Source organism: Rhinatrema bivittatum, chromosome 3 (assembly GCF_901001135.1).
Source record: "Rhinatrema bivittatum chromosome 3, aRhiBiv1.1, whole genome shotgun sequence".
Classification (NCBI taxonomy): Eukaryota; Metazoa; Chordata; class Amphibia; order Gymnophiona; family Rhinatrematidae; genus Rhinatrema; species Rhinatrema bivittatum.
The window spans coordinates 563,214,161-563,240,355 of NC_042617.1; the positions used below are offsets into that span (position 1 = coordinate 563,214,161).

At 44.5% G+C, this 26,195-nt stretch overlaps 1 protein-coding gene across 6 annotated transcripts in view; it reads left to right on the forward strand.

Annotated features, from left to right (window-relative positions):
• Positions 1-26,195, forward strand: part of MAP7 (microtubule associated protein 7) — a 297,916-nt gene that overhangs the window by 78,269 nt on the left and 193,452 nt on the right. The window lies entirely within an intron of this gene.

Consider the following 26,195-nt stretch of genomic DNA (forward strand, 5'->3'; position numbering starts at 1 on the left):
AGCTTCTGTGTAAATATACTAAAATAAGCTTAAATAAAAGATAGCAATTAAACCAATCGATGAAAGAGGTGGTGGAAAGAAATTGCACATATCAGAATTAGTCAGCACTTCTTCGCAGAGAACCAAGGACCTGGTATATTGTATTGAGGCTAATGTTCTGTAGTATGTGTGTTTTGCTTATGCGTGTTTTCGGGGGAGGGGAGTTGTCATTTGCTTACAGCGTTATGAGGTATTGGGCAATGGTAGCCTTGTGAAATGTAGTCTGAGCAGAAGATGTGGTGTACATCAGCATTTTCTATTAAGGAATAAAAAAAAATGGTAGAATTCTGAATATGATTAAAGGGTGGAAGTGTGTTCAGAATTTTACAAAATCTGTCATCAGTGAGTTGTAGGTTTACTTTGCTGATTTATATGTGACTGCAAAAAGAAGAGGTCTCCACAAGAGGAGGTGCACAAACTGCAAACAGTTTTGTTTTATATTAATTGATTGTAATGTGTTAAAATTCAGTGGTAGCCAGTATTCTGCATCATGTACTTGCTTTGCATTATGGGATGATGTTTTGCAGCATGAATTCTTAGGGTTTGAAAATCCTGCATAGTTTGTATTGTGCACTTAGTATTATTTGAATTTTACTTTCTTTGTGTTATTTCATCAAATTGGCATTATTGTCCTTAATTTTAATGCTATTCTGGCAACAAAGAAAAAATATTGAACACATTTGCTTATTCTGAGTTTGCACAGTGTTAGTTGGTTTACTTATTTCACTCTCTGCTGCATGTTTTGATAGCATTTCATAGGCAAGTATTTAGATGACAAAATAGTCTCATGTATGTTTAAGATGAGATTGGGTTTGAAAACGTTTTTGAATGACCAAAATTATTGCTTGGCTATCCTGAGGGTTCTGTATGTTAATGTTAAGATCATTGAAAAGTTCTGTGAAATACAGTTCACGTGATTATAGTACAACACTCCTTGCCAACAAATGTCTGTGTTTTGTTGATACAGTAACATATTCCTTAGATAGTTTTACAAAAAGATTATGCACACTCTAAGAGTAAACATTTTATTAAATATTGTAGCCAAATTACTGTTGGTTGTCATTTACTAGATTTTAGTAAGAGAGACCTTGTTGATCATTCTATAATATCTGTTGTCTGTTTTCTTGGATTTTGCTGTTGAATCTCACATTTTCAGTATTACTTCACTTACTTCTGTTTTAGCCTGATATATTTTTCCATTTATCTTTCTGGGGCTCAAACATATTCAGGACCTACTGCTGGTTTTCTGTTAACCAAATTGTAGTTTTGTCATAGACCAGCTGAGTTTACCTGGTCTCAGCGCTCACCCCCATCTCTGGTCCTTTTCTTTCCAGTCTTCTGGTCTTGAGCAGGGAAAGACTGTAGTTCCCATGGAACTGTTTGCTAACTTAAATAAATAAAACCAGTGGATCTGCACAGAGCAGCCATCTGAGTCCTAGCTGACTTCTCTCTGCCTTGAGGCAATCCACTTGGGCAGTGCTTCCAATGGCTGCTTGGGCCTCTTGTGGCCACTGCTTTTGGCAGGTAGACTGCATGATGTGGAAGACAGGCAGCATCTTGAAATCTAGAGACACTTCTTTAATAACTTAAAAAATGTGATTAAAACCTTGGAGCCAGTTTCATGGCTCTCTGGGATCGGCATCCCAGCTTACATGTCTTTTTAAATAGGACCCCTAGGTGAGCCTCCTGTGTCCACTAGGCTCAAGGCATTAAGGCAGTGTTTCCCAGCCAGAGTGCTTTCAGACCAAATCAGGTGTGTCACAGAAAAGTCAGCGTTGCCTGATGCTCAGATCCAGACCACCACTTGGGTTCTGCTGTCAGTACCTCTCAGCGAAAAGAGACACCAGTGGTGGCTCTTAAACTTGCATATTAATTTAGGTTCCTGCCCTTGGTCTAATACATTACTCAAGCTGTATCAGCCCTCACGGCAGCTAAGATTCCCTCTTTAAAATGTGCTGGTCTGTTTGTGACGAGAATCTGCTTTTTCAATTGCAGCTCCAATTTTATGGTAATTAAAGGGCAGCATGTAGGGCACAGATAGCTGGCATATGCTTTGTACAGTGTACACAGTATATACAGTACCTCATCATCTCCCTTGTCTGTCTTATCCACTGGCTGAATGAGGCAGGGAGAGAGTGTGCACTGAGGACTAGATGTGACTCACTTTGGGGCCGATGCAATTAAAACACGTAGGCACCTTTCCTGGGGGCACCATACAATATTCTAATTAGGGTCATGCGGTCAAGGATGCACTAGGGTCGAATGCGCGCCCCTAGCACCTCCTTGACAGCGTGCGCCCGGGAGCGGCCGGCTGTCCACGGCCATCCACTGGTTTAGAAAACAGATGCTGAATTTATCGACATCCGTTTTCTAAATCTGTGCACAGCCACGGGTTTGGAAAATGGACGCTGGTTAACTGAGCATCCATTTCCCAAGCCTGACCGTCGGCACTTTTTTAAAAACTTTTTTTTTTTTAATTTTTAGTTCCTCCTACTTAATATCGCAATGATATTAAGTAGGAGGATGTATAGAAAAGCAGTATTTTCTGCTTTTCTGTACAACTTTTGGGAGTGCTCAGAAATTAACGCCTGCTCTGAGTGCAAAAATGTGCATATTGGACGCACATTTGTTTTTTAAATTTCGGTTAACTAATAGCCTCATCAATATGCATTTACATGTGATGAGTGCTATTAGTTTCACCGTGCGTTGGATGCGCATTGAGGAGGCACTAATCCCCTTATTGCATAAGGTGATTATGTTCAGCTGAGTGCAATGTATTGCAGCAGCTCTGGAAGCCACATGAAGCAGACAAAATAACTAACTTAGGGCTTGATTTACCAAGGGCTTTTCTCCCATTCTCTGGCCGATACAGTAAAGCGTGCTCAGCTGAGTGCACTGTTTAACATGTGGTCGGATGCGCATCCACAACCCCTTATACTACAGGGTGGCCCATGGAAAAGTAGCCCGCCTCCGATATCCGTGCCGGGAAGCAGGCTGCTTTTCCATGGGCCACCCTGTATAAGGGTTTAGTGCATCCAAAATGCGTGTCCACCCCCCCCCCCCCACCCAAAACTAATAGCGCTCATCACTTGCTGTTTGCCCCAAACACAAAAAAAAATATGCGCCCAATCTGCACATTTGTACACTCAGAAATGAATGCCAACCCAGAGCAGGCGTTAATTTCTGAGCGGCCCAAAAAGGTGTACAGACAAACAGAAAATACTGCTTTTCTATACATCCTCTGACTTGATATCATGGCAATATTAAGTCAGAGGAACTAAAAGGTTAAAAAAAAAAAGAAAAAAGTGCCAGTGGTCAGGTTAGGAAAAGGGACACCCAATTAACATGCATCCATTTTCCTAACTCGCTGACAGCCACTTCTCCTGGGCGCCCACTGCCAAGGAGGTGCTAGGGGCATGCAATTGTCCCTAGTGCATCCTTTTTGCACGACCCCCTCATTTAAATATTGTATCAAGTGCTCAGGAGAGGTGGCTGGGCGCGTGTTAGGAAAGCGGACACTGAACATCCGTTTTCCGCGCGACTTTACTGTATCAGCCTGTCTGCGTCTATGAGGAAAAATGCTTACTAACAGGTCGATCCAGTAAAGTGTGCTCCGTCGGAGTGCACTGTCACCCTGCTCTGGACGCGTGTTTTCCCTTACCCCTTATTCAGTAAGGGGAGGAAAACACGCGGCCCACCCGCGGCACCTAATAGCGCCCTCAACATGCAAATGCATGTTGATGGCCCTATTAGGTATGCCCGAGCGATCCAGTAAGTAAAATGTGCAGCCAAGCCGCACATTTTACTCTAAGAAATTAGCGCCGCCCAAAGGTCGGCGCTAATTTCTTCCGGCGCCAGGGAAGTGCACAGAAAAGCAGTAAAAACTGCTTTTCTGTGCACCCTCCGACTTAATATCATAGCGATATTAAGTCGGAGGTCCCCAAAAGTAAAAAAAAGTAAAAAATTTTTGAATTCGGCCCGCAGCTGTCGGGCCGAAAACCAGACGCTCAATTTTGCCGGTGTCCGGTTTCCGAGCCCGTGGCTGTCAGCGGGCTCGAGAACCGATGCCGGCAAAATTGAGCGTCGGCTGTCAAACCCGCTGACAGCCGCCGCTCCAGGCCAAAAGGAGGCGCTAGGGACGCGCTAGTGTCCCTAGCGCCTCCTTTCCCTCGTTTGCACCGCGTCAGCTCATTTGCATACTGGATCGCTCGCACCGGCCAAGGGCCGGTGCGTGCGCCGGGAGAGCGGGCGTTCGTCCGCTCTCCCACGGACTTTACTGGATCGACCTGCTGATGAGGCCCTTTGCAGGCTGCTCGTACCACACTCACTTTTCCCTTCTGTATTTGTATACGGGCCGATACAGTAAAGTCTGCGGGAGAGCAGGCGAACGCCCGCTCTCCCGGCGCGCGCACCGGCCACTCGCTGGTGCGTGCGATTCAGTATTTAAATTAGGTCCAGCGGTAGATCCGGGTAAAAGGAGGCGCTAGGGACACTAGCGCGTCCCTAGCGCCTCCTTTTTGACAGGAGCGGCGGCTGTCAGCGGGTTTGACGGCCGACGCTCAATTTTGCTGGCGTCGGTTCTCGAGCCCGCTGACAGTCACGGGCTCGGAAACCGGACGCTGGCAAAATTGAGCGTCCGGTTTTCAGCCCGACAGCCGTGGGCCGAATTCAAATTTATTTATTTATTTTTTTTTACTTTTTTTACTCTTAGGGACCTCCGACTTAATATCGCTATGATATTAAGTCGGAGGGTGCACAGAAAAGCAGTAAAAACTGCTTTTCTGTGCACTTTCCCGATGCCGGAAGAAATTAGCGCCGACCTTTGGGTTGGCGCTAATTTCTGAAAGTAAAATGTGCGGCTTGGCTGCACATTTTACTTTCTGTATCCCGCGCGCATACCTAATAGGGCCCTCAACATGCATTTGCATGTTGAGGGCCCTATTAGGTGCCGCGGTTGGATGCGCGTTTTCCTCCCCTTACTGAATAAGGGGTAAGGGAAAATGCGGCCTGATAGAGAGGGAGCTGGTGCATTGTTTCAGGTTCATACGAGTCTTCGCCCCCTCTCTCCCTTTGTTTTAAAATTTGTAAGAGACTGGTGGGCTTTTAATTTTACTTTTACTTATTTAGATTTATATTCCACTTTTCACACTTTTTTCAGTGCTTCAAAATGGATTACATTCAGGTACTGTAGGTATTTCCCTGTCCCGATAGGGCTTACAATCTAAGTTTGTACCTGAGGTTTTCCTTGCTCTTCTTTTGGCTGCTTAAGTCCTCTCCATGTCTGTACTGCCTGCTCCATTCAGGGTTGGTGTGGCAGACAACAATTTTATTAATGTAGGTGTTTCCATGACATGACAAGGTTGGGAAACACCTCATTAGGGACAGGTTTAGCAATGCTTTTTTCCTGGTCAAACTTAGGAGTATGCCAGCCTGCAGGACTGCCTGGGTTGCACCCTCAAAGGGGTTGGGCTGTTAAGCATATTCCTTTTACACAGATCTTTTCAGGAGATGCACGGTCTGCAAGATCAGATTGCCAAGTATAGCAGATATAAAAATGAGAAACATTTTTCCTATTGACTGTATTCTACTGGAATTCTTCATTGTTTCTGAATTAATTTTCTTTGGGTGCACTTTAGTGCAGGCTTTCATATTTGCATGGTGGTCTGTGAGAGTTGTTGCATCCTTCCAGTGTGCAAACTGCAGGGGAGTTAGACTGTTGTAACTTTATTTCAATGAACAACCAGAAGTCCTTACTCCTTAAGTACAGTTCTGTTTTAATATGAAGACTGCAATAATGGAGGCTCAATGTTTTCTTTTAAGTCAATTTTGAGTTTGAGTAAATTTGTGTGGAGAATTTGCTCTTCTCTTTTTCTCTCTCCCTCTTTAAGTCTCTTCAGTCAGAGATTACATTTTCCTCTGATTTCTGGTCAGGTAACTGATTTGTATCCTACATGTTAGGGTTAAAAACTATATGCAATAACTTTTTCTATTGATAAGCAGGCTGAATTACCCATTATATGTGCGTGACATCATCCGGCAGCACCAAACAGACGCCTTTCTCCAAGCTAGTAGAGCTTTGAGCTTTACTGGTGTTTTCTCATGAGTCTCCTCAATCATTTTTTTTGCCCAAGCACAGCACAGATATGATTTCTATCTCTTCTACATTTTTTCTTTAAAAATCCTAAAAACTCCTTTATTCAATTTTTTTTTTTTTACTTGTTTCTTCTTAAGTTGCTTGCTGTCTCTGCAGCCCTACAACAGCACTTTTCAGTGCTAATAATAAAAAAACAAACCAAAAACCTTCTTAACAACGAAGTGTAGCCTTCTCTTCTGTCATGTCCAGGCAGAAGAAGAAATCGACCACAGTGAGTGATTATAAGAGTTGTATCTGTGGGAAGATTATGTTCCTCGCTGACTGCCGCAAATTGTGTTATTGATGTCTCGGGCTGGATCTTGACCAGAAGACGTGCTTTGCCTGCAGATGGATGTCTCCACACTCGCAGAGGTCCAGAGCTCTTTGAATCGAGGAGCTGCATAAAGTTTTTTTTCCTGGCCTTCATCCTTCCCATATTCGGTGCTCCACCTGGATCCATCTCATTTTACCACAGCTTCAACTGGAAGTACAACCGCTTCTTCAACAACGAGCGATAGAACCAGTTCCACCATCTCAACATGCCCTGATACTTCTTTATCCCTGTGGGTCTTCACAAAACGGCTCATGGTAGCAGCAGCTCATCTCCGTCACCAAGGAATACAAGTCTTCTCGTACCTGGATGATTGGTTCATCACAGCAAACTCAAGAGACAATGTTCTCTGAGCTCAACCATAGCTCTGCTACACCAAGCAGGATTGCAAATCACAAACTCTATGAAGGCTTATCAAGTGAAAGCTGTGGCTGCTTCTGTTGCACATCTTCAAGAAGTACCTGTTGAAGTTATCTGCAAAGCTGTAACTTGGTATTCCGTTCATACCTTTATGTCACATTACTGTCTTGATAACATCTCAGAGACTCAGTAAATTTTGACCAGCAGTTTTGCAAAGTCTGGTCTCTCAGTAATCCACTCTTCATGGTGAGAGCAGAGTTGCTTATTAAGTAAATGCTCCAATGCAAACCTCAATTTGGACTACCTACATGTAATGCCTAATTCTGCCTGCTTAACAATGGAGAAAGCAAGTTTGCTTATCGTAATCGGTGTTTTCCATACATAGGATGAAGTAGCCATGGAATACCTGGTGAGTCAACTACATAGCTAGATTAGTTCTGGTATAGACTGAGGAGTCTCTCAAGGCAATGCCCGCATGGGAACTCCTGAATGTGTTTGGTAGAGCTCAAAATTCTACTACCTTGGAGAGACAAGTCTGTATGGTGCTGCCAGATGTCACCCTCATGTAATGACTATTTCATCATGCTATCTGCAGAAACACCATTTACAGTAAGTAAACATGCTTTCTTGTTTGTCTGTATACATCTGATATTTGTTAAGTGACGTTTTCCTCCGAAGTTTAACCATGAGAGTGATAAGTGCTGTTGAAGAGTCTGCATTAAAGCATCAGTTATGTGCAGGTCTAGAAAAACTGTGGGAGCCAGGTTACCTGGGAGCCTAAAATTCAGAAAAGCAAAATAAAAATAAAGCCAAAGAAGCAAAAATAAAATAAAATAAACTTAAAAGATAAGCGCAAAATAAGAAAAAAAAGGCAAACCAAATTAGAAACAAGAAAACAGTGCAAAAGTGATTCATGAAAGATTCAGACAGAATCTTCTGAACTAGTCAGCTTATGTCTTTCCAAAATCACCAGGAATCCTTGAAGAACTATATCTAGAAACGGAAAGGAGCAGTACGCCCCAGAAGATCTGACTTACCCATCAGTCATACAAAAGATGGCAGATTCCATTACCTTCTCAATGCAAGAGGACACTGAACAATTAGAAGAACTCTCAGGTGTTCTAAAAATGTATAAACCCTCTTAAAAAAAATCTATCCACAATGCCAGTGTATAAGGCTTTTAAAGATTTACAAATAAAAAGTTGAAATACTCCATTCTCCTAGATCAAGCAGGATGGTAGTCCTCACAGATGGAGCCTGTCACGGAAAATTGGCCCAGGATGCCACTATCCACACGGCCACTATCCTCATGGCCACACGGGGTCCTCCCCCCTTCAGTCTCTTTCTTTCTGTGGTGCAGTTGCCTCGCGGTGGTGCAGCTCTGCTCTGTTTTCAGATTTCTTTGTTTTTTCTTGCGATTTTTTTTTTCTTTTTTTTTTGTCACCTTTGCGTGGGGTCCCCCTTCTCTGGTTCCCCTCTAGTCAGTGGGGTGGTGGTAAGTTCTTACCTTCTTTGTAGTTGGTTTCAGGGGTTTTTTTTGGCGTCTGTGTCCACCCTGCACTGTCCGCTTGGCTTGAGGCATGGCCTCCTCTGGGTTCCATCAATGCCTCCAATGCCAGTGGACCATGTCTTTGACTGATCCGCATGAAGTCTGTATTCTTTGCCTGGGGGCATCACATGATGTCTGAGGTTGTCAATTTTGCGACCAAAGGTTGTCGGGCGCATTTAGATAAAAAAGATTTTTGGTCCCAAGAAGTCGGGGTCATCCACGCCGGCATCAGGTGCATCAACGCTGCGGGGTCAAGGGGAGAACCCATGGATACCAAACCATCGATGTCCACCCCTGGAGAGAAGCACCGGAGATCGACCGCTGTTTGTGTTCACCCGCTCGAGGCAATTGGATTCTTCGCCCTCCTCTGTGCCGGAGAAAGACCGGGCCGAGCACCGGGGAGATTGAGGAAACACCATCCCAGTCCCCATCAATGCATGGCTCCGGTTCTGGGATGGCGCCGGCATCGGCTGTGTTGCCCCCAAAGCAGCCCCATGGAGACCAGGCTTCCCCGTCGGTCGAACCCAGGAGTCCAAGGCACTCCCCACCAATGCCCATATCGTTGCCAGGCACCGATCCACCTCGTTTCGAGGGTGATCTGATGGTGCCTGCTCCTCCTCCACCTGCTCTGTCTATGGTGGCCTTTGAGGAGGAGCTGGATTATAGGGTTGAATTGGCGGTGCTCCAAGCCCTAAGGGGTATCAAACCGCAAGCCCCATCGGTGTATCCACTGATGCTGGAGCCCACTCCCTCGAACCTAGCACCGCTACTAGAGCGCCTCAATGTCTTGCTGGGTGTCATCCCTGCACAGCCAGTACCCGGGGGGTCCTCTGGTGGCCATGGTTGCCTCCTTCCTTGGGGGCCATACCAATTGCCAGTTCCTCCAAGGAGAAAGACTTGGTGCTTCCAGGGCCCTCAGGGCCTCTGGCACCTAGAATGCCACTTCCAGCACCGGGCCCTTCGGGGCCCTCGGTGCCCCCAGTGCTTCCAGGGCCCAGACCATGGGCAGTTAGCATGGGTCCCCCGCTGACCTCTCCTGGAGATCTCAGTGAGGAGGAAGCCCCATGGGGGATGATTCTTCCTCCTCTTCCTCTGATGTCCTCTCAGAAAAGTCATCCCCGGAGGAACGGCACCAGTCTCCTCCAGACGACTTGACTTTTACCGGTTTTGTCCATACTAAGGCGGAGTCTATTCTTTTTTTTTTTTTTTTATTGACAATTTTTATTGCAATAAACTTACATACATAATTCATTGTCAACTTATAGTACTGACACATACACATAGTCAACTTCAGATGTCATTCAACATATTTGCCAATGAAACATAGCTAACTATCGAAACTATACAACCAAAGTTTGTCATTTGCCCCTTCCCTCCCCCCCTAGTATCTCCCTGCCTAATCCCCATCCCTCCCAACCACTACCCTCCTATGGCGCAGGTGTGATGCCCATATACCATATCATTCCTGTAAATAATACTTGATATGGGCCCAGGTCCTATAAAACTTAGGTAGGGAATCTCTTCTAATAGCCGTCAGATATTCCATTTTATAAATTTTCTGTAATTTAACTAGTAACTGTGGTCAGCTCGGTGGAATGTTTGACTTCCAATTCCCTGCCACCACCATTCGCGCTGCTGTAGTCACAAATAAAAACAAAATGTATTGGTCATCAGTTGTACCCTCATACGGAAGTCCCAATAGCCAGAACTCCGCCTGCAGCGAGATCCTGACTTCCAGTACACTGTCCATTAATCCCTGGCAGACTTTCCAAAATTCTTGTGTGCACGGACAACTACACCACATATGGAAAAAGGTGCCTTCTTGGGAGCAGGCTCTTCAATATAAAGGGGAGCAGCCTGGTGACCACCGGGCTATTCTGGCCAGTGAATAATGCCAGCAGTATAGCAGTTTATATCTGTTTTCCATCAAGGCCACAGACATCGAGACCCGGCCCAGGTTACGAAAACACTCTTCCCATTTATTCCTAGCCCACGTGTCTCCCAGATTCGACTCCCACGCTGTAATGTGTGTCCCCTTCAGGCTGTCAGAGCCAACCAAAAATTGGTAGGTCTTAGAAATGTGTTTTTGGATCCTGCCAGCCAAAAACAAAGAGGGATTGGCCTTGCTGCAGATCCTCGGTCACTCCCTTGGTGGCTATAAAGTGTACCAACTGAGCATAAGCTAAAATATCAGTTTTAGGCAGACCATAAGTGAATTGTAACTGCCCAAAGGAGATCACTCCCTTTTGCCAGACCTGTCCCAAACATGTTAGGTGAAAAACAGGGTTCAATCTCCCAGAAGTGAAAGCTCTCAAATGTCAAATAGATGAGAGAGTCGAGTAATGTTTGCCCCTAACTAATTTTAGTTTCCACCATTTCCAGATATTGTAAGTGCATTGTAAAGGCGGAGGAAGGACCTTAATTTCCTGAGATGTTAATCCCTCTGACCAGAATATATTATATAATGGGGGTCCATCAATTAATGCTTGCTCCATCCCAACCCATTGCTTGGTTGACTCAGAATCATGACAGTCTATCATAGCTTTAAGTTGGGATGCCACATAGTAGTGTACCAAGGATGGCAGCCCTATCCCCCCCTTCCCGTCTGTGCCAGTATAATACCATTCGAGCTATCCTCGGCAGTCTCCGCCACCAGAGAAAATAGAACAGCTTCCGCTGTGGTGGCTTCAGCTCATGCCGAGGAAGAAGACAGGGTAGCACCTGGAATAAGTATCCCAGTCTAGGTAAAATATTCATTTTAATCGTATTTACCCTTCCAAACCATGATAGCGGCAATCTGTCCCAGGTATCCATATCTCTCATTAAGCTCCTCACTAAAGGTTGATAGTTAAGCTGCGCGAGTGCCTTTAAGTCCAGCCCTAGAGTAACTCCCAAATAACGAATAGGCCCTTTTGTCAAGCGGAAAGGGAACAATCGCTGCCCTTCATGTTCTGTTTCAATATCGCAATGAATTGGTAAAATTTCAGATTTATCAAAATTCACCTGGAAAGGCGCCCATAAGTGTCTAGGTGCCGCTGAATCTTATAAAATGAGATAAGAAGGTGGGTTAATGAAAAGATAATGTCATTCGTATAAAGTGATATTTTGTATTGAGTTAAACCTATCGAGATACCCTATATCCCCGGGTCCTGCCTTATTGTCGCCGCAAAGGGTTCCAGACTAAGAGCAAATAACAGAGGAGACAACTGACATCCCTGCCGAGTCCCCCGCTGGACCTTGAAGTTCTGTGTGTAGCTATGGTTGATTTTTAAACACGCTAGAGGGTCTGTATATAGCTCCCTGACCCACACAGAGAAATATCCCCCAAGGCCTACCTTATCCATGACCGCAAATAAAAATGGCCAAAATACTCTATCAAAGGTCTTTTTGGCATCAATAGTGAGGAAGATCGTGGGCTGTCCTACTCGCTTAGAACTATAGATTAAATTGATGAGCTTTCTGGTATTGTCAGCCGTGGTTCGGCCCGGCATGAAACCCGCTTGATCAGTATGTATAACCTCCTCAATTCTACCCCTCAGGCGAAAAGCCAGGATTTTAGCCAAAATTTTCAGATCAGTGTTAATTAAAGAGATGGGCCTAAAGGAGGCGCAATTAATCGGGTCTTTCCCTGGCGGCGACATTACTATATGGCAACAACTGCCTTCAATCTCGAATAAAATTAAACATACAGGCTAATGGTCCTCTTAGAATATGTCTGTATTTTTTATAAAATAGAGGGGTAAATCAATCCAGACCTGGGGCCTTCCCAGACTTGAGATCTTTAATGGCCCAATCTACCTCAAACTCGGAGATAGGTTTCCCCAGGGTACAATGATCCTGGATAGATAAAGAAGACATGGTTCTACCCTCTAAATACTCACAAATATCCGCCTTGGGAGCCGGGGCCTCCAGGGTATATAATTTCCTGTAGAATTTTTGAAACCTAATCCTTATTTCTTCAGGGTTCGTGAGCATTTCCCCGGAGCTGGCTTTTATGTGATATATCATACCTTTAAGGGTTCAAGTTCGCAGTCGGCATGCTAGAAGTCTACTGCTTTTTTTCCCAAATTCGTAATATTTTTCTTGAAGAAGGTGCAGGCTATGGGCAATCGCCGCAGAATCCAGGGCTGCTTTCTCCTCCCGTTTCCTTTGTAGTGTCCCTGGGCGGATAGATCCTGGGTTTTGTTTATGCCTATTTTCAAGCTGAGTTAATTCCGATACTAGGGACTCTCTCTGTCTATTCATTTGTTTTTTATGATAAGTACCCATACCAATGAGATGACCTTGTACAGCTGCCTTCATACCTTCCCAGATAGCTGTGGGGGTTACCCCCTCTCCCCCATTTAACCCAAAATAATTTTCTAGGACTCCTCCCCAGGCGGTCCTGATAAGAATTCAATTTCAGCAGATAGTCATTTAGTTTCCAGAATTTGCGCCCCTCCACCCCCGGATGTCATAATAAAGTCCAAAGGATTGGGGCATGATCAGACCAAGTGATGCATTCAAAATCGACATCCCCAGTTTGTGCTATAAGATCTTTAGATATTAGGAACCTATCGATTCGGGTATAAGGCGGAAACTATTCTATTCTGGCTCCTCACGGAAGAGGATGCTAGACACCACATGCTGGAGGTGCTCCAGTTTGTGGCCGCACCAAAAGAGGTGGTATCCTTTCCCGTGCATGAGATCTTCAAGGAGTTGCTCCTGCACGTTTGGGAACATCCTGTTTCCATATCTCAGGTAAACAGGAAAGCTGACGCCATCTACCTCGTTCAGAAGTCCTTTAGGTTTGAGCAGTGCCAGCTCCCCCACCAGTCGGTGGTAGTGGAATCTGCCCTCAAAAGGGCGTAGAAGTCCCGGACCCATGCTTCCGCACCTCCAGGTCGGGAGTATAGGGAATGGGACACACTGGATAGGAAGGTGTTTCAGGGGGCAATGTTAATAGCTCGTATTATGTCCTACCAGTTGTATATGGCCCAACATTCCCGGAACCTCTGGAAAAATGTTCAAGACTTGGCAGAACTCCTCCTTCAACAACAGCAGGATGCGTTCCTAGCACTCGACCAGCAGAGCTTCGAGTGCAGTAAGCACGAGGTTCTTTCCACATATGACGTTTTTGAGATGTCAGCTCATGTGGCTGCAGTGGGCATTTGAGCCCACAGGATGGCCTGGCTCAGGGCCTCGGATCTCTGGCCGGAGGTCCAGGAGAAACTTGCAGACCTCTCCTGCACAGGGGATAACCTTTTTGGGGATAAGGTCCAGGATGCTGTGGCTCAGCTAAAGGATCATCATGAGACCCTCCAGCATCTTTTGGCTAGTACCTCGGAACCCCCCTCCTCAGCCAGATGATTGGTGAGACAAGGGGATCAAAGGTCCTTCTATTCAGAGAAAGTATTACCCTCCTGTTTCCCATGGACATTCTCAGCGGGTGTCCTCTGGAGGCTGCTCCAAGCAGCCACGGGCCCCTAGACTTCAACCAGTGCCTCAGCCGAGCCCCACTACAGAGTTTTGATTGGGAGAGAGGGAGCGCAAGTCCAGTCACTATGCCCTTGGCACTGGTCCCACCAGTAGGAGGCCATCTGCGATTCTTTCTGGATAGCTGGCTAATGATCACGGACCAGTGGGTCCTTTCCGTCATGCACCAAGGGTATCAACTAAACATGAGTGTGCCTGGGGATGTCCTCCTGTGCCCCTCTTAGGGTCAGTCTCCCCATCAGGAAATACTGTTATCTGAGCTCTCCGCCCTCATTCAGACTAGGGTGGTTGAGCCAGTTCCTCTGTGGCAGCAGGGAATAGGGTTTTACTCCCGATATTTCCAGATCCCCAAATGGTTCTTGGACTTTTGTCCCTTTCTAGACCTACGGGCTCTGAATCATTTTCTCAAATGAGAGAAGTACAAGATGGTCTCCCTTGGCACTCTGATCCTCTCTTGCAGAGGGGAGACTGGCTTTGCTTCCTCAATCTCAAGGACACGTATGTGCACATTGAGATCTCCCGAGGTCACCAGAGGTATCTCCGCTTCCTGTTGGGCATCAGACATTTTCAATACAGAGTGCTGCTGTTCGGCCTGGCTTCGGCACCTCACGTGTTCACCAAATGCCTTGCACTGGTGGCAGCACACCTGTGCCATTAGGGGTACAGGTGTTCCCTTACTTGGATGACTAACCAATCAAGAGCAGTTCCCAAGAGGTGACACTACAGTCTCTACGCTTAACCATTCAGGTGTTGGAGTCTCTCGGGTTTGTCATCATCTACTCGAAGTCCCATCTGACTCCATCACTGTGCCTGGGTTTTATCAGTGCTTGCCTGGACATGGTGGAGGGTAAGACCTATCTCCCTTGCGACTGAGCGCTCACTCTAGTGGCCTTGGTGAGCTTGGTGAACCGGGGCCGGCGGGTTTCTGCCTGTCTTATGCTCTGCCTTCTAGGTCACATGGTGGCCACGGTCCATGTCACACCCTTTGCCTGCCTACACATTCGCAGGGTGCAGTGGATCCTACAGCTCCAGTATCATCAAGTCTCCCAGATCCTCAATGTCCATATCTGTGTTACTCAGCCACTGCAGATTTCCTTGTCGTGGTGGGAGGATCTAACCAATCTGGAAAAGGGGGTTCTTTTTCAATCCCCCTCCTTCCAGGTTGTCTTCACCACAGATGCCTCCACACTGGGATTGGGTGCCTACGTAGAAGAGCTCTGCACCCAGGCCCTGTGGTCGTTTCAAGTAGTTCAGGGCCAAAGCGACTTCCTGGAGCTCTGAGTGATCAGTTACAGCATGTGGGTGTTCCGGGACCACTTGGTGACCAAATTGGACTTCCTCCAGACCGACAATCAGGTAGTGATGTGGTACATCAATAAACAGGGAGGCATGGGATCATTCCTCCTGTGCCAGGAGACGGTTCAGATTTGGTCCTGGGCCTGCTGTCAGAATATATTTCTTTGAGCTGTCTACCTGGTGGGAATGGAGAATGTAATAGAAGACCTCCTCAGTCAGGCTTTTTGGCCCCACGAGTAGTCCCTGGACCCGGCGGTATTGAACATGATTTTCTGCCTTTGGGAAACCCCAGGCATGGATCTATTTGCCTCCCCAGCAACAACAAGGTGGAGTCCTTTTTCTCCCTCTTCAGGGAGGATGGCAAACCAGCTTCAAATGTCTTTGCCTGCCATCAGGGCAAGGGGCTTCTGTATGCATATCCTCTGCTCCTGCTGATGGTGAAGATGCTCCTGAAGCTCCAGCAGGATGGGGGAGCCATAATCCTCATAGCTCCCTATTGGCTGCGGCAGGCTTAGTTCCCGCTCTTGCAGGACCTCTCGGTTCGGAACCCGATCAGTCTGGGTACTTCCCCAAAGCTAGTCATACAAGATCAGGACAGGATGCGCCATCCAAACCTCAGGGCGTTGTCTCTGTTGGCCTGGATGTTGAAAGGCTAGCCTTGCTGCCTCTGGCATTGTCTGACGATGTATCCTGGGTTATGGTTGCCTCCAGGAAGGCTTTGACTAGAAAGTCGTATAGCCTGAAGTGGAGAAGGTTTGTTGTCTGGTGTGAACAGCATGAGTTGGATCCTTTTACCTGCTCTACCCCGAAGCTCTTGGACTACCTATTGCACCTGTCTGAAGCTGATTTAAAGACCAACTCGGTCAGAGTGCATCTCAGTGCCATTAGGGCATATCATCACAGGGTGAATGGGCATTTCATGCGTGGTCTGCTTCAGTTGAAGCCTCCTCTGCACCCGCTGCCTGTATCCAAGCGTTTTTCCTATCTTGTGCACGTCTATAATTTTAACTTTAATTTCCTTAGAATACTTGTTGGTCTTCATTTTCACAACTTTCCTTCAGATTTACAATCTGAATTAGGGGGGTCTTTTATCCAGAAACGCTGACCTTTTTTAATGATTCATTGATAAAGGCCATTTGTTAGGGCAATATCTTTCATCTGTGTAAACTTGGAGCTTCCACAGCACAGGTGTTGACTACCTATGCAAGCAGCATTTTTCAGGTTTTAATTTAATTTTACAAACAAATGCAGAGAAATAATGAATTGTGACTTTGAAAATTTATTTTATGAGCATACTGATTTGCAATAAACATATTGTCTGGAACAATCTGTGTGAGTGTCATCTGTAATCCACCCAAATCTGAATTTTTAGGGTGTCAAATTCTTTTGCAAGCTACTGTATATAATATCATAGAAAAAATCAGAGAAGATTTCACCTAGCTGCATCTGATCGACAAACAAAGCTCTAGTTGCATCCATCAGAACCAGAAGAATGCTCCAGGCATTTAATAAAATCCATTTATGATAACTTGGAAGATGCATCAAAGATGTCAGCTGTAGTTATGGCCCCCTTGAAAATTGGCATGGCTCAAAGCATCAGGCCTCAGAAAGGATATACATGACAAGTCAGCGGATGTGCATTGAACGGGAGATATTCTTTTCTGCGATAAAGGAAACGGTCAACATAATAAAAGAACAATATACAACACTCCAAACATTAACAAACAGCTACATCTTTTCCTTCTGCATCATAGAGAAGATATCCTACAAGAGGCAGTACACACATTCTGGGAAATAGTACATGCCTTATACATATCAAAAGCATCGTTACCAATCTCAGCAGGTGCAATGTAAACAGCAAGCTAGAGAGAGGCCTCAAAGCAAGGTACCCAACAACCTTTGCAGGAATAGACATGTAGGCCCTTTGACTACAATCGTTTCCAGTGAGGGGAAGATGTCAGCACTGTCATCTTCAGTGGATCCTTATTACATCTTTTCAGTGAGTCCTAAATATTACCCAAAGTGGATACAGACTAAATTTCAAAAGTCTTCCTCCAATAAATTTCCTGATCAAGTTCTTTAGAGAACACCTATTCCAGGTAAGGAATGTCACTTTATTGCTGGAGGAGTAGCTTAAATTTTCCTTACAAATAAAGACCAGGAAGAATCCTTGCTTTCTCATGTACACTTTCTGAACTAGTCCATTTGTTTTCTTCTTATTTCTTTTTTCTTAATTCTGTGCATGGCAGTGATATCCGTGGAGGGATTCTGCTTCTGATGCCTACATGTTATGTTTAGATCATGCTGCTTCAATTGTTAATGATAAAGACCTCATTGTTTGTGTGCATGGTAGGGATTTGTGTGTAGTTTTGATAAAGCCAGCCATTCTTCGCTTGATGAGCACTGATGGGGAAAGGATGACTGGGGGGGAGGGAGGATCACTGGTGTAAGAAGGAAGAGGAAAAGTGTACAGAGGCCCTTTCTCTCTATCTTCCTCTACCTCTGTGCCCTGGGTATCCTGGTCTTCCATTTCTTGGCCCCCCTCCCCCCCCAATCTCACCCTTAATCCTAAGTAGTCTTTTTGAGTCCCCTTCCCACTGGGAAATTATCCTCTCCAGCAACTTTCCTTCTCCCCTCCTTAGCCAGTAAGGCACAGGTCTTATCTTTGAGCCAGAATCAGGTGGCTCCCCTTAGCCTTGGGGGATGAGGCACATTGGTTTGTAGTACCTACTCTCCTCAACCTCCTCGGATTGGGGTGTGCTTAGAGTTCAAAAGCATGGCCTTTTCTTTGCCTTCATGGGTGGGGGTTGGGGGGAGAAAGAAGGGAACAATATTGTATGCTCTATTTACTTGCCACTTCCTATTCCCTTCCCACCCCTTATTCATTTTTTCCCAACCTTCCTCCAGTCACCTTCCTCCCCCTCCCACTCTGATCATCTTACATGCATATTGTAATCTCTCCAGTATCCTCATTCACACCTCACAGCACTTTGATCCCCTCACTCACACTCTCCTCCCTTTCCTCGACAAAACCCATAGCCCTTCTAATTTCACTCATTCTTTTACCTTTCCAAAGCCCTTTACTCACTCGTCCTCCCCCTCTCCTCCCTCCATTCCACTCATCCTCTTGCCTCTCCCTGCAGTCTCATTCTATTTTCCCTTCATAAGATCACTAACTATCCCCAACCCCGTGTCCACTTACTCTCTTGCCACTTCCTCCTCCATCAGTGTATTCATCCGAGGCAGGTAGGATAGGACCCAGGAAGCCAACAACATGATCAGCAGCACTGGGGCCAGTAAACCAGCACATCAGTGTTATGGTTATGAGGTGTTGGAGTGGATTCTTGGGTACTGTGGTGATGGCCACTCCCACGGGGAGGAGCCCCGTGAGGAACCGCAGGACTAGGCTAGACTCTATACATGCAGACACAGAGAAGTTTATATTTATTGTACAGCTCGATGGTACTGCCCAGGGAGCAGGCAGCAATGGAGGTAACCCAGTGAAGTAGTCCAGGGAGTCCTCTGCAGAGGAGACCAGACTCACACTCGAGTAGGTGATAGGCAGGGCGGCGTAGCAGGGACAGGTCCCGGATGTAGACAAGGAGCGCTGAAGCTGAAGAAGAGACAGACTGAAAGGATTAGTACTCGCTGAAGCTGTATAGTTGAAGGTCCAGACAGGCAGAAGTTGTTCAGTGGCAGGCACCAGAATAGGGAGAGCAGGCCCTCGAGGAGCGAGTACCTGGTATCCCAGGATAGGTACCTGAAACAGAGCAAAAGGGCCCCCAAGTAGCGGGTACTCAGGTTAGCGAAGAATTACCCCGAAGGGCAGAGAGAGCTTCCTGTGGCAGCTAGGAAGCGGCAGAGGAGCTTAGACCGAAGGCAGTTCAATCCAATCCTTGCTAATTCAGTTTGTTAGCAAACGAAGGGCAGGCTAAATACTAGGATGTGATGACATCACTCGGAGGGAACGCCCCCGAGGTTCCTGCCATGACGTGGACATAGATGTGGGTGGCGTGCGCGCACGCACCCTAGGAGGCCCTCAGGAAAATCATGGCGAACGCCGTTGCTGATCCGGGGATTCCGGAGAGAGTGACATGAAGACGCGGCAGCAGCCATCTTCCCAAGGCTTGAGGAGAGAGAAGGAAGAAAGGTGAGGCACAGAGGTCGAAGCCGCCTGAGACCGACGGACGCAACAATCAGTAATGGCAGAAGCAGTGGGGCTGACAGGCTTCACTCCCATGTGTCTTTGTCCTTGGCCATTGACCTCACAGCCTTGTCAACTGTGCTGGGAAATTGCACAGAAATCAAAGCCATTGTCCTTGTCTCAGGTTAAGCAGCTCCAGCACTCTGTTCTGTTTCCTCCATGGGCTGGTGGGCCAGAAATGATGCACGTTGCTACTGGCTTTCCTTTTCCTTGGGGGTGGGAGTCAGAACTGATTTACCCTGCCAGCTCTACTTTGCTTCTTAGGTCCCGGAAAAAAGGTGGCAGAATGTTGTTTTGGGAGTCTGCCAGAAATTAAGCCCTAGGTAACAGATGTAAAAGAGGGTTGAATTAATTTAGTACAAGTTGAAGCCTTAACAATTGGCCCTGCTAGTCACAAGTTTCAGACTTGTGTTAATTCAGTCTTTTTTTGTTTGTGTCCTTTGCTCTGCAGTGTCTCCTTCAGGATCACCCTCTCCAGGGGTAGATTGGCCTATTGGGGGATTGGGCATCCCCGGTGGGCCGGTCGCTCTGGTCACGTGGTCTGCCGAGCGCGGCCGCGACAGTGCCTTGCTCGGCAGACCACGGGGTATCTTCTGGGCCAGTTCTGGGGAAAATCTCCAGCCAATCTTTACCCAGAATCCGCCCCTGACCCTCTCCCCTCATATTTCCTACAGAATAAGAGGGGAGCGGGTAACAAGATTGTAGGTGGGATGAACAAGAGTGTCTGTTTTCTGCTCGCTCTGTTCCAGGTTCACTCTCTTCCCCACCTCATCCCTGCATGTTGCCTGGATGGGAGGGGCTGGAGCAGAACAGCCCTGCTGCTTTGCTCTTACATCTGAAAAAAGTGCCAGAACTTTTGTTCTGGGCCTTCCCCCCAACCCCCCACAAATTGCACCCTGATTGGGAGAGTGTCCTGAATCTCGGGCATCAGCGAACCACCCTCTGCTTCCTGCTCCAGCCCCTCCCCTCTTTGTAGCATGCAAAGAACAGGATGGGAGTGGAGGGTAAGCCTGGTGCAAACAGAGCAAGATGCAAAGCAAAATAAAAGCCCTCTTCTCCCTAAACCATTTCCTCCTCTCTTCGTGTCCCCCCCTCCCCATCTTCTGTCTGCAGGAGTTGGGGGAGAAATGGTCTGGTTGTGATGATGCTGGAGTGGATAACGGAACAAAGACAAATTCTGTTCTTATCTGCATATTTTCATTTCCAATGTGTGATCCCTTATTCCAGTGTGCCATCAGACCTGTTCTGGTGTGCCACGGAAAGTCACCAATGCCTGATGTTGAGATCCAGGCCAGCACTTGGGCTGTGCTGCCAGCACCTCACAGCAATAAGAAACAGCAATGGTGGCTCTTATACATGTAGGATCTCCTTTCTGAGAACAGGTGCAATCATGCATCCTGCCTCTTCCTAGCTACAGCATGAGCTCCGGAGTGTAGTAATTAATCGGCAGCATGTAGGACATATCGTAGCGCTTCTTTGTGCAGCTCAGACATTGCATACAGCACCTCTTCATCTTCCCTCATCATATCCCAAGATGCAAATATTTATTTATTTTATTTATTTATTTAACATTTCTTTTATACCGATATCCGTTCGCACATCGTATCGGTTCACAGTGAACAAAAAACCATTGGGCAGTGCCCGTACATATAACATATAACAGATAACATAATATAATATGATGAACTAGGCAACATATAAATAAATTTTTGGGAGGAGCCCTTACATATAACAGGCATCAATGGGTAGATGCTATGGAATATAACTATAACTATATACATGAAAGTGCAAAGTATAAAATCATCAGACGTAAAGGCGTTCATACCAAGATATCAGTATAACATTCATAGGGGGGTTTTATGTAATAGGGGATGAGATGGAGTAGGCTTGCTGAAAGAGCCATGTTTTAAGTTTCTTTTTGAAATTGGGGGTATAGGTCTCTATGCGAATATCATGGGGCAGTGAGTTCCATATGGTGGGGCCGGCAAGAGAAAAGGCTCTGTTAATAGTGGAGGAGAGTTTAAAAGATTTAATAGATTGGGCATGGAGTGTTCCTTGGAGAGCTGGGCGTGTAGGTCTCTTGGAGGTACGAGGTAAGAGGGGGGGGGTTAAGCCAGTTGAGGTTGGAATTTACTAGACTCTTATGTATGATCGAGAGTGTTTTATAAAGAATTCGTGACTGTATAGGGAGCCAGTGTAGTTCAATAAGTGTGGGGGTGATGTGATCTCTTTTCTTTGTGTTTGACAATATCCGAGCGGCGGCATTTTGTAGGAGTTGAAGTGGCTTAGTGTGTGTTGCAGGAATGCCAAGTAAGAGCGCATTACAATAGTCAATCTTCGATAAAATGATAGCTTGGAGGACTGTACGGAAATCATTGAAGTGTAGTAGGGGTCTGAGTTTCTTTATTGTTTGGAGTTTAAAATAACAGTCTTTTATGATGGATTTGATGAATGGTTTAAATGAGAGGTGATTTATTTATTTATTTATTTTTAATTTTTATATACCGGAATTCCTGTATGCAATACAAATCATTCCGGTTTACAAGTAACGAAAAGGTTGCCCTGGTCTGGGAGGTTAGACCGGGGTTTTGTACATAGAACATTAAACATTGAACAATAACAATCAACCATTAAACATTATTACAAGGAACATTGAGGGTAAAAATAACATTTAGCAAATGTTATTTGCTAAATGTTAGGTGATTATCAATAATAACTCCTAAGTTGCGAGTGTGTGATGGGAAGTTGGTAGCTGAGTAAGCAGGAGGGATGTCTGGGATCGGTTGCCTATTAGATATGATTAATAGCTCAGCCTTGTTGGAATTAAGAGCTAGGTGCATGTCCTTTAGGAGTTGGTTGATAGAGGAAAGACAGGATTCAAATAGTGTGCAATGAGCACTGGATGTGACTTACCCCCAAGTGTTAGGAGCAGCAGCAGTGGATACGCTCTGGCAGCCACATATAGTAGCCAAGGTAAATAACTGAGCCAGCTGTCTGCACTGCACTAACTTCTCCCTTTTGCTGGTCCATTATGATGAATTCATATGTCTCTCTGCCCCCTCTCTCCCTTTGTTTTAAAATTTGGAAGAGAGACTGGTAGGGCTTGTAAAGCTTCCATAAATCTTCTTCTCTCCTTGTCCATCCTTTCTGAGGCCTGATGCTTTGAGGGTGTTGTACCACATATTGTTGGAATATAAATGTGCCTTTGGCTTGAAAAGGTTGGGGAGCACTGATTTATTCTATATTTGGTAGTAGTCTGTGTTCTATATGTGTGACAGAGGTGAAATATTCTGCTAGCATGTAGATTCTGTACAGAGGTTTGTAGTAGTCCAGCTTGTTCTGTTTTCTCACTAGACAGGTATATTGGTATTTTAGGATCAGGTGGAATATTTGCAGTATTACCTTTTCATACAGGTTTATTGCTGTCTGAGTATAACTAGTTTGCTATGTAGGTTCTGAGTGACTTCACAGGGTTTTGTGTTACTTCACAAAATGCTTGGTAATGGAGAGATTTTTTTGTTATTGTTACTGAAGTGACAACATAATTTGAATGGTTGTCTTATAGTGAGTAGTAAGGGAAAACATTCCAGTTCAGCCTTGTCATAGATTACTTTCAATTCAAAAAAGGAGATAAAAATGAATGGCTATGAAACAATAGATGAAAAAACCCCTCAGTAACCCATGCTCAACCGCTCTGGTAATTACTCAAATTGGAGGGAAAAGCTTCAGATGCCTGATCTTGGCAATAAATTGCTTACGATTAGGTGATTAAGTTTAGAAAACCTTCAAGTAATTTTTACTACTGTTTTTCAATAATTTTAAACCCAAAGACTTCTTATAAATACTATATCCGTATTGTCCTTCTTAGGCAAAATAGGACCTCCAATTATATTATTATTATTATTTTATTATTATTTTTAATTTTTATATACCGAAGTTCTTGTGAGAATTACAAATCACTCCAGTTTACATAAAACGATGAACTGCCCAACCGAGAAGGGGGCTTTACATGGAACCATAGAACAGATGGAACAATATAACCGGATGTCAATTTAACATAGTAATAAATAAATATAATATAGTATATACAATTAAACTATTTAACATAGAAATAGTGACATGTTAAAGCTATAATATAAATACAATAAAAATATGGTGAACTTTTGGACTAAAAGATTGATAGAACAGTTGCAGAGTCCTGATAGTAGGACTTGGTGAGGTGTCCATAATTTGGGGATACCTAATATTTAGGAAGTCCTCCCGTCTAAGTAGCATTGAGAGTCTGGGAAGGCTTGTTGGAAAAGCCAGGTCTTCAGTCTTTTTTTGAACTCTTGATGACTGGGTTCTAGTCTTAGGTCTGGGGGGAGCGCGTTCCACTGGTGGGGGCCTGCTGAAGATAGTGCTCGTTTGCTCAATGCTGATTTTACTTGTGGGACATGCAGTGTTCCTTTGTATGCGCTTCTAATTGGTCTGGAAGATGTATGCGGTTGAAGTTGAGAGCTTAGCATGATAGGAGCCAGTTTGTATGTTGCTTTGTGGACGATTGTGAGTATCTTATAGAGTATCCTGTGTTTGATGGGAAGCCAATGTAAGTTACGAAGGATAGGGGTGATATGGTCTTTTCTGTTAGAACTTGTGAGGATTCTGGCAGCGGAATTCTGTACCATCTGTAATGGTTTGATTGTGTTGGTGGGTAGACCTAGCAGAAAGGAGTTGCAATAGTCGAGCTTAGATAGTATGATGGATTGCAGTACTAGCCTGAAGTCGGAGAAGTAAAGGAGTGGTTTAAGTTTTTTGAGGACTTGCAGTTTGTAAAAGCAGTCCTTTGTGGTAGTGTTTATGAACTTTTTTAGGTTTAGTTGGTTGTCTAGCCAGGCTCCTAGGTCTCTGACGTCAGGTGAGAACTTGCTATTTGAGTTTGGTGGAGAGATGCTAGATAGTGTGAGATAGTAGAGAGATGGTAGAGGTAGTAGAGAGATGGTAGAGAGATGCTAGATATATGTGAACAAATGATCTGTGTCTTCTTATTTGAAACCTCCAATTGGTAAACCTGATTGAATTCAAAATAATAAAGTCTTATTTCAAAAATCAAGGTTTGAAAACGTAACTTGGTCTTCTAAATAGTTGAAATTTCACAGTGACACACTTCAAACTGCAAACTGACAAGAACTTCAATGCTGGGCGAACATCTACCAACATCTGCTTCCACTACCTTTTTGACACTGAGTTTTTGCCCACTAAGGGCTGGGTCAGGGAAACTGTCCAGATAACACACAATGCATCTAAAAAACAGAAGACTTAGAATTTTCGAAAGAAAAGAGGTTTTAGCCGCTTATCACACAGTGCATAATTACAGAATCAGAATCTCTAAAATGTGAAGTCTACATGCTTCAAAGGATTTCTTCTGGCTTTATTTAAAAAGGGTTTTCTGACCAATCACAATGAGAATTGAAATTCAAGGAATATTAACAAAATTAGAGCAGGTGTGTATCAATAAAATATCATTTTAATCCACCACATGTTTAGATGACAAATATGAACATAGGATCGTGCCACCGCTAAAAGAAAAATAATAGCAAAAAATTATTTTACTCCTTTATAGAATGCGCTATGGATGTCATCGGGACCAGAGCTCACAAAAGAAGGAGAATTAGAGTGACTTTGATAAACCAGGAATCGTACCTCTGGTATCCTTCTGACATAGATCCAATAGAAGCTAAAAAAAAAAAAAATACTCTCCTTTGACTCTTCTGTAGGATGCACTACAGATGGAATTGTGATTACAACTCACAAAAAAGAATGTTTTGTTCTTATAGTATGGATCTAAATATATTGTTCAAAACAAATATAATACAGAACTCCACTGTTGTTTTTTGTATGTGAAATGGCCCCATTAAATGCACAATAATCTTGATTAAAATTAGAGGAGTAATAAGATTGAAACTGATGCATGTTGATAAAAATCTTAAAATGAGAACAAAGTTTGTTCAATTTAATGCCAAAATAAAATAATTATAGTTCTCCACATGTTTAAATAATTTTAATGGGCTGGAGATCGTACCACTAACATCCTTCTAATATGACGCCAATGAAACAAAAAACACTCCTTTAGCTCTTCTACAGATTGCGCCACAAATGAGGTCAGGATCAAAGTATACAAAAAAGAAATTTAGATGACATCAATAGACGTGGAATCATATTGCTGCTATCCATCTGACATGGATCTAATGAAACCAATAAATACTTTCTTTTGGCTCCTCTATGGGATGCGCCACAGATGAAATCAAGATAGAGACTCTCAAAAAAGATTTTTGTTCTTATGATTTAGTTCTGGTTAAAATCTTCACATAGAACAGATACGGTACAAAACTTCACTATTTTTATAAAAAAATGACCCCATTCAGTACTCAAATTTAATCCAGTCGCATAAGATTTACTAACTCAAAAATCCATTTCTGTTCTTATTGAATTAAAAATTTATCATGATCTCCCCCTCGTGGATGCGATACCACAACACCAATTGCAAAAAATTTGTATTCTTCAAACTTGTGGGAAGCCTCTGAGGAGTGCGCCACTAGCGGTGCCTCGATGCAACCTTGTTTTGAGCAACTTTTGTGCTCTGAAATGCACAGTCTTAAACTCTTAGTTTTACCAACATAAATAATTTGGCATGGACACAATGCAATGCACAATCAGTAAATTGTCATAGTGGATATTGCTTGGAAGTAATTGGATGCACAAACTTCTTAACATTCTCAATGACCATGCAGGATTGACAAGAGCCACATTTGTAATGTCCCAATGGATT